The sequence below is a fragment of the Artemia sp. Qi Xiang Cuo genome, chromosome 18 (genome assembly GCF_049724085.1).
Source record: "Artemia sp. Qi Xiang Cuo chromosome 18, ASM4972408v1, whole genome shotgun sequence".
In the NCBI taxonomy this organism is placed as follows: domain Eukaryota; kingdom Metazoa; phylum Arthropoda; class Branchiopoda; order Anostraca; family Artemiidae; genus Artemia; species Artemia sp. Qi Xiang Cuo.
This window is the reverse complement of record NC_142811.1, coordinates 23,595,494-23,604,461: the sequence shown is the minus strand read 5'-3', so window position 1 is coordinate 23,604,461 and position 8,968 is coordinate 23,595,494. Positions and strand designations below refer to the sequence as shown.

Genomic DNA, 8,968 nt, shown 5'->3' with positions numbered 1-8,968 from the left:
GAAACAATTTGTTACTGTTAAGAAAATGCCTATTATTTCTAAGAGAAATTTGAGTGTGTTAAATCCAATTTGTGTGGGAGGAACTCAGCCGTAGCCAACCCTCGAATCTTACAATGAAGTGGTACTTGAAAGTTTATATTAAACAAAAATCATCGACAAAGCGAAAAAATGGCAAAAATCAGTGCTGCCCCTCCGCAACCAAATTATCCTATTTGTGTGGGAGGATCTTAGCACTAGTCGACCCCCGAATCTTACTATGAAGTGGTACCTGGAAGTTTATAATAAACTAAATGATTGACAAAGGGAAAAAAACATGGCAAAAATCAGTATTGCCACCCGCAATCATAATCTTTCGCCTGTTACTAAAAATTACCGTGGGGAGGGGCACTTGAAGAGTCTTAACAAATTTTTGAATGCCAAAAGGCAGACTAGCCTCTACTCTTGCTGCATGTTCTAATATTCCAAGATAACTTATCTGACAAGCCCGATTACTTACTCTTAGCGTTTGACGAGACGTAAATGACATGAGAGGTCAGTAGGACTAATACTTGAGGAAACGGTCTTGATTAGTGGTCAGACAAGTAACCCTGGAAAATGGAGGTTAATTGAAGTCATACATGAACAAAAATTCAATCTTTTCAAAAATGAAAAAAAAATTGTAAAATTACGGGCAGATAGCAAAAAGGGACAGTAATTGTGAAATGTGGCACATCTTCCAGGAGTTTCTAAATAAGCTATGTTTATACTGAAGCAGACATGATTAGTGTTGTTATTCGCCTAGTTGCATGCAGCTTTTCAGTTGACAAGTTACCGGTTAAGTATTTGTTGTTATCTTTTACAGATTACATCCGGGGAAGCTAATTTTAAGTGGGTAAGGAATGCTTCAAGGCACTCTTGGCTCGGTGCAACAACGAGACAAGTTCTAGGCCCCCTTGAGTCCCCGTTCTCTTAGGGCCCTCCTTTTTCCTTAGTCGAGTAACAGAATTTACATTCCAGCTTAGGAGGTTTTTCTAGAATAAAATGGGATAAATGAAAATAAATAAAATGGGATGAATAAGCAATTGTTTAGAAATAAATTTGGGCCATATATTTGTATAGTATGAAGGGTGGGAGATAAAGCACAGCATATATTGAATACATAACCTAACCTAGGTACCTTTCTCCCTCCTAAACCCCCCAAAAAACAATCGTTTAAATATTGAGAAATCACGCTTTGGCATCAATTTATCTAGCAAATCACCCGTTGTCTGCTAATGAAATAGCAGTTTGACGGGTTTCGTGACTGGTTTCTTTGATTTTTTATATACCAATGCCTGCATAATGCACCAGTACCCAGTAATTTATTGAGGCTGAAAAGTAAAGGGCAAAGAATTGCTAAAGAAATATGAACAAAACTAGCACAAGTACATACAGAATATTACTCCATAAGACATTGATCGTCTTCACTTGAAAAGTCAAAACATACTACCAACCATCTTGGAATGCAACTTCTCTCGTACTGCATTGTTTCTACTAAGTCTTTCTAGCTCGAGTCCATCTTATAGGACTTTTTTTTCATTTTCTATTGCTTTTCTACGGTTCAAAGCTTAAGGTTCTTTAGTAAGTTTATACCACAGTTTATATAATTAGCAGTATGATCTTTCCTTATCTCCCCCATTATAAAAACCAGGACCGAGGTGCGAATGCTCCAGAGAACCTATAAACATAAGCGGCAATAGATCTTTTCACGGGTAGACAAAGAATACTGAACAAGGAACAAGTACTGACAAAACCACTTGGCTGGCTCAACCAATCAGTGGACAATAAGTGCAGAAATAAGGGGGAGGAGCTTTGTGTTCGCACCGATAAAGAAGAGGCAGAAATCATCGGCGGTAAACTTACTGGATAATTATATAAACTGTGGTTTATACTCAAATTCTACTATAAAACTGGCATTTTGCTTGAAGGCCATCTATTTTTCAATTCAGTGTTCTGGCTACATTGTTTGTAACAATATGGAATTATAAAATTAAACTAGTAAATGACAAACAAAGAGGATAAATACTAGTAAAAATAAAGTAAGTAATCATTTACCTGATGAAGTCTTACTGTATTGTTTCTGTCTATTTTGCTCGGGTGATTAAAAATTCAGCTTTTGTGTCCATCTTTGGAGCAAATTTAATAATATCACAATATAAGTTGTATTATTACCAAGTAGCATGAATGAATCCCAGTAGCTTCAATGGGGGGGGGGGGTATTTTTATGCAAGATTTTATTCTCATACCCCCTTCCAGATTCAAGAAAGTCTTCTAGTGGATTATTATTGAAAAGGGGCTTGGTTTTTTTTTGTATTTTGTTAAATAAATTGGAAAAACAACGAACTTTCCCTCCCTGGATTATAAAGAATACTCTTCCCATCCCTAGGGCCGTGTCCAGAATTTCTCTTTGGAGGAAGGGGGTACAAAATGGTTAAAAAAAACATCGAATTTTTTTTTTAATGCATTGCGTTTCGTTTTAACGTATCAGACAAAAATATTGGGGGGAGGACTAGATACTACCTAGCCTCTATAATTTTCGTGAATTGACACCATTGATCGTCACCAGTGGTGTCGTTGGGGAAGAAGGGACATTTTTCTTGTAATATTTGCTCGGCTCATTTTGAATCCAGTTTTTGTGTTTATGTTTCTGAGCAAATTTAATAACATCACACCATAACTTGCATTATTGTCAAGTAGGATATATCAGCGTAAATGGCTTTTACGTTGGAAATTGAACTAAATCAAAATTCACTATTTGCATCCAAGGTTGTCAAAAGGGTGTATATGTGATATTTACGGAAAAGTTAAGGAAGTTAAGTTGAAACTTTCTGGGTATGTGGAGGGTAATAGTTGCGCACTATTTGTCTATACTCAAGGTTGTAACATGACAGGGGCTGGAATCTCTTCAACCCTATAGAAACCAAAAGATTATGCAGATTTTCGACTTATTTATATTTGAATATTTCTCCCCCTAACCATCCATCGAAAGCATTATAGTACAACTTTTGTTAAAAAAATTGGGTACTCTTGAATTGTGCGGGCCTTTCTGAAAAGTCAAGTTTGGTTAATGCTAATGAAATAAAATAAAATAGGATGAATATATAACAGTTTAGGAACAAATTTTGGCTATATATTTGCACATTAGGGGGGAGATTGGGTAAAGCATAGCATATATTAAATACGTCACCTAACCTAAGTACCTCCCCCCCCAGAAACCCCAAAAAACCGCAGTCTAATATAGTATACGCAACGAAAACCACGCTATCATTGTCTAGTCTATAGCGGGTAACATGTCGAAAACGGGTTTTATCATTGCCTACTCTATAGTAGTTAACCCGAGAGGCCTGCATAATGCAAGAGTACCAAAAATTGTTGCAAAATTTGTCAAACATATAAATAGAAAGCCAAAATTTGAATTCTTATAGATAGAAATGGAAAATATCTAAAATATTCTTTTCTTAACCAATGACAAAGAATATTTGAAATAAAAACTGTCAGAAATTGTTATTTTATAAATGACAGAAATCTTTATTAATAAATAACATTATTCGGCACGTGTTGTAACTAAGTAGGACTTTGTTTTAATAGTTTTTCTTAACAAAGGCACCACGTTATATAGGTACTGTACCGTGTCCTATCTTTCCCTTGTTACGTTTCCCCTATATTTGGGACAATTCTTTTTTATATGAATTGTCCCAAATCATTGCTTGTATTCAACAAATTTCGTAGGATAAAGCTAAACCGTGACGAACAGTAAGCAAAAATAATCACCTAAAAAATGTTGCAACTCCTTTGGTACATACAACTTGAACATCAAAAAGGTTAATGTAGCTTACTAATTACCATATAATGCAAAATTTAATTCAACGCCTCCTAGCGCAGTTGCTTATGCAAACAGGTGAAATCAATGCCGGAAAAATCGTATGGAGGCTTGATTTTTTTTTTTTTTTTTTTTTTTTACAACAAATAAAAAAAACTTTAAAAAAAAATTTGTTGCTAATGTTACAAATCGATACAATCTTATGTTTTTTGAAGATGTTTTTTCTACATCAAGATGTTCGTGGCTATGCCAACATATAACGTTAAACAAAATTTTAATATAAAAATTTAAAATTAAAATTAGAAGTTAATATCGAACATCAGGGTATTTTTTTGGGGGGGGCGGGGATTTTAAACTAAACAAGAAACACTTCATGCTTTCAGTTTTTTACAAAGGGCAATACCTCAAGAACGGCTAAGGGTACTACGTTGAAATTGTCACGACATGTTCAATGGGAAATTGAACTAAATCAAAATAAACTATTTTCAAATTGTTTAATTTTCTTTTGCGGGGCGGGGGGGGGTCCTTCAGGATCTGTACACTTCTACCCTGATAGATAAAATATCTTTTCGTTGTATTCTATTGAAAAAGGACTTGTTTTCTGTAATTTAGAGTTTTCTGATAATTATAAATTTTGGATATACTGAATCATTAAAACAAAGAATATGTTTTTCGTTTCATGTTTTTCAAAAATTTTCAAAAATTTCTGGTAAATAGTCATTTTATTTCTGATTAGTTTCAAATCCTGTTAAAAAAAACTCATATGAATTTACTATGATTTATTTTCGAAATGGTAAATGTGCTCTCAGGCCATTAGGACGTTTTTATCAGAAAGAAAGTATGTTTTTACTATCTAAAAAAATAATCTAGAACCTTGATTTGTTAATGTGAAAATGTTTCACAACATTTGAATTTATCAAATCATACTTATTTGGCTTTTGAGCTTCCTTGATCATGAAGAAGGTACTACAGGGCCACAATTTGCTATGGGGCAGGGGGAACGCCCCCTCCAGACCAAATCTTGACCTCTCAGACCTCAGTTTGTCCACCCCCCCCCCAGCTGAAATTTAGTTTCTGCAAAAAATCATGTCAAACCTAAAATAAGCCAGCATAATTCAAGGATCTAGATAAACAGGTCAGTTTTGTTTTTTTAGTAGCCTAAATCTTTGTCTGATTTTGGTTTTTTGAATGACAGTTTTGTCCAAGTCTTGATTGTAAAATTTTCCGTTTACCATTAAAATTTTGAGATAAACTTCGATATTATGGGAAATGTTTTATACTGTTGTTAAAAATCTAAAGACAATTTGATAGGTTAATTAAATTTTATTAGAGTATTGCAACCGAAATTAAATTTGTGACAAAGTTTCTTACTTGTATTTTTATGAAGTCTTTGACAATCCTTGCTTAATTATTGCTTCTTGGCCTTTTTGGCTAAGATCAAAGTCAGGGTTGCCACCCTGACCTGGAAGAATTTATGAAATCGGAGAAGAAAAATTTACCCCATCGGATCTGTCTTTACTAAATGCTCAAAATTTTTGCGCGTGTGGCTATGCTGCACGTGCACCATCAAGCATCGTTTTTACTATAGGAGGATAATTAATAGGATTTTCACAATCTTTTTTCTTATAGCTTCATTTTTAGTTGATAAGATTTGATACACAGAAAGCTGATTTTGTCGGCCTTTATACGCCGGAAGTGAAGTCTCTGTTTATGAAAATAGATTTTCTGTCTCTGAGACAGACAAGCAAAATTATAAAACAGACAAGCAAAAATTGTTTCATGTTTACGATAATTTTTTTCCCTGAATTCATGGAAAATAAAAAAATGTTTTGTTTACTATAAATAATGACCTTTTACTAGATTTTGGGAAATTTACTAAATACTCTGAATATACTAGATTTTATTTTTACTAGATCTAGTAATATCCTACTGACCTTAGAACCAGTGTTTCCATTCTAGGGGTTTTTCCCCTAAAATGGGGATTTTTGAGGTCTTTTAGGGGCAAACGTTTTTGTTTATGGATTTGGGGATTTCTAGGGATTTTAACAAGTCTTCTGTATTTTTTAATGAATTTCTATGGTTTCGGCCCTAGAAGATCCTCCTCCAACCCAAAAAAGAAAATGGACGGAAATAATTTTTTAGCCTTTTTTTCCAGAAAGGTGATACTCTGAACGCGTCATAAAGTGAGTTACGGATCTTTTGCTCAGCCAATTCGGAGGTTCTTCATGTTTGAATGATTGCCTCTGATGAATGGAGCGTTCTAGAAGACGACGATAACCACTAAATTGGCTTAGAAGTCAAAAGAAGAGGGGTCCTTAATTCTTTCAACACTACTAATAATTTGAAGGAAACCTGGTATAGGTGCAAATTATGGACCCCTGCAGTCAAAGGTGCAGAGGTACTGTTAAATTTAACCAGGATATACAGTAAGAAAATAGTTGTTTATATTCTGCTTCTACTGGACTGTCCTCTGTACCTCTAGAGCACATTAGACTGAATAATGTACAGTAAGAAATGAGATGTTTTTGTCAGATATCCCTTTTCTGCACCTTCACCGAAAACTTGGTTAGTTATCCAGATAATAGCAATTTGTGTGATATTTTCATTAAAACTTCTCTGCCTTTTACTGTTTCCACAGCGTCCCTGCCTCATTCTGATTCTTGATATTTGAACTGCGATCAAAAGCTGCTGCTACCCTTTAATGACACCAAAAATTTAATAAATTTGGGATACAAGGTGATCTGTCACCTTTTACTGACATTAAATAAAAAAACAAGTTTTTTAAACTGAAAGTAAGGAGCGACATTAAAACTTAAAACGAACAGAAATTATTCTGTATATGAAGGAGACTGTCCCCTCCTCAACGCCTCGTTCTTTACGCTAAAGTTTTTTATTGTTTTAGAAAATAAATTTGTGAGACAGAGTCAAACTTTAGCGTAAAGAGCGAGGCGTTGAGGAGGTGACAGTCTCTTTCATATACAGAATAATTTCTGTTCGTTTTAAGGTTTAATGTCGCTCCTTACTTTCAGTTTAAAAAACTTGTTTTTTTTATTTAATTTTTGAATGTTTTTGAATAAATGTAGGTTTTGATCTTGGCTCACCGTACATGAATAATTAAAATAAAATTTTCATATTAATTTACTTTTATTTAGTTAAATAACTTTCTCGAAACTTGTTTAATTTTATTTACGAACGTTTTTATTAGTAATAAATATACGTAACTTACGAATTAACTTACGTAACGAACTTCTACATTCATATATTTTTAATACATTTATTAGGGGGTTCACCCCCTAGTCAATACCTTACTCTTTAAGCGAAAGCTCAAATTTTGTTCCAATTCTTTAGAAATGACCGATTAATCACAAAGGCCGTTAATTAGAATAAATAGCTCTTATGAAAGTACTAAAAAATCTTTGGCTTAAAGAGCGAGGCATTGACTACGGGGTGTACCCAATTATATATGTAATATTTTCTGTTCGTTTAAAGTTTCGATGTTGCTGCTGTTGCAGTTGAAATACTTGTTTTTTTATACTAAATTTATGATCTTTTTTTAAATAATGCTGGGAAGTCCGGAGTCCCCTTCATAGCAATGTCCCTTCCCCCATGAAAACTTCCTTCATGGAATAATCCTCCCACATAACCCCCGACCCCACCCCCCCCCCCACTACCCGGAAAAATCTCCCCGGAAAACGTCTGTATACTTCCAAATAACCAAGACTATAAGTTAACATTGGGTAAAGTTCATAACGTTCAGCCCTCCCCCCGGGAATTTCGAGGGATTAAGTCATCCTAAAAGACATACTTATAATATTTTCGAACATGCTGAACAAAATGGCTATCTCAAAATTTTGATCAGGTGACTTTGGGGAAAAAATGAGCGTGGGAGGGGGCCTAGTTGCCCTCCATTTTTTTGGTCACTTAAAAAGGGCACTAGAACTTTCAATTTCCATTCCAATGAGCCTCTCCACGATATTCTAGGACAACTGGTTCGATACGATCACCCCTGGGGAAAAAAAAAAAAAAAACAAACAAATAAACACGCACCCGTGATCTTTCTTCTGGCAAAAAATGCAAAATTCCACATTTTTGTAGATGGGAGCTTAAAACCTCTACAGTAGGGTTCTCTGATACGCGGAATATGATGGTGTGATTTTCATTAAGGTTATATAACTTTTAGGGGGTTTTTCCCCCCTTTTTCGAAAATCAGCCAAATATTCTCAGGCGCCTAACTTTTGATGGGTAGGATTAAACTTGATGAAACTTATATATTTGAAATCAGAATTAAAATCTGATTCTTTTGATGTATCTATTTGTATCAAAATCCCATTTTCTAGAGTTTCGGTTACCATTGAGCCGGGTCGCTCCTTACTTACAGTTCGTTACCACGAACTGGTTGATTGCAGAGGTAATAAAGGAATAATTTGCATTTTTTCTAAATGTTGTTTGTTTTCGCAACATAATTGCTCATATTTAAAACATTTACCCTTTATTTAGTTGAAAATGTGTATGAATTCTTCATTTTTAGCCGTATTGCAGAGGTAATACAGGAATATTTTGTATTTTTTCTAACTTTTGTGTGTTTTAGCAACAGAATGTCTCATATTTAAAACAATAAACCTTATATCGTTGAAAATTTTAAATAATTATTCAATTTTACCAGAAATTCATAGGTAATAAAGTAAGATTTTTTATATTTTATATGTTTTGTGTGTTTTCGCAATAGAATGGCTCATATTTAAAACACTAACCCTTAGCTAGTTGAAAATGTGTCTTACGTAGTCATTTTTATCCTTATTTCTTTTGGTATTTATGTTTTTTTTTTTTTTTTTCGATATTTTTTGTGTTTTCGCAACAGAATGGCTCATATTTAAAACACTTACCCTTAGCTAGTTGAAAATGTGTATGAATTCATCATTTTTGCCCGTATTGCATATTTAATAAAGGAATATTTTGTATTTTTTCTAACTTTTGTGTGTTTTCGCAACAGAATGGCTCATATTTAAAACACTCACCCTTAGCTAGTTGAAAATGTGTATGAATTCTTCATTTTTACCCGTATTGCAGAGGTAATAAAGGAATATTTTGTATTTTTTCTAACTTTTGTGTGTTTTCGCAACAGAATGGCTC

General features: G+C 34.0%; 1 pseudogene; it reads left to right on the top strand.

The window, feature by feature from the left end:
• The first annotated feature begins 319 nt into the window (after positions 1-319).
• On the top strand, positions 320-435 carry LOC148941342 (U5 spliceosomal RNA; annotated as a pseudogene).
• Positions 436-8,968: the final 8,533 nt, after the last annotated feature.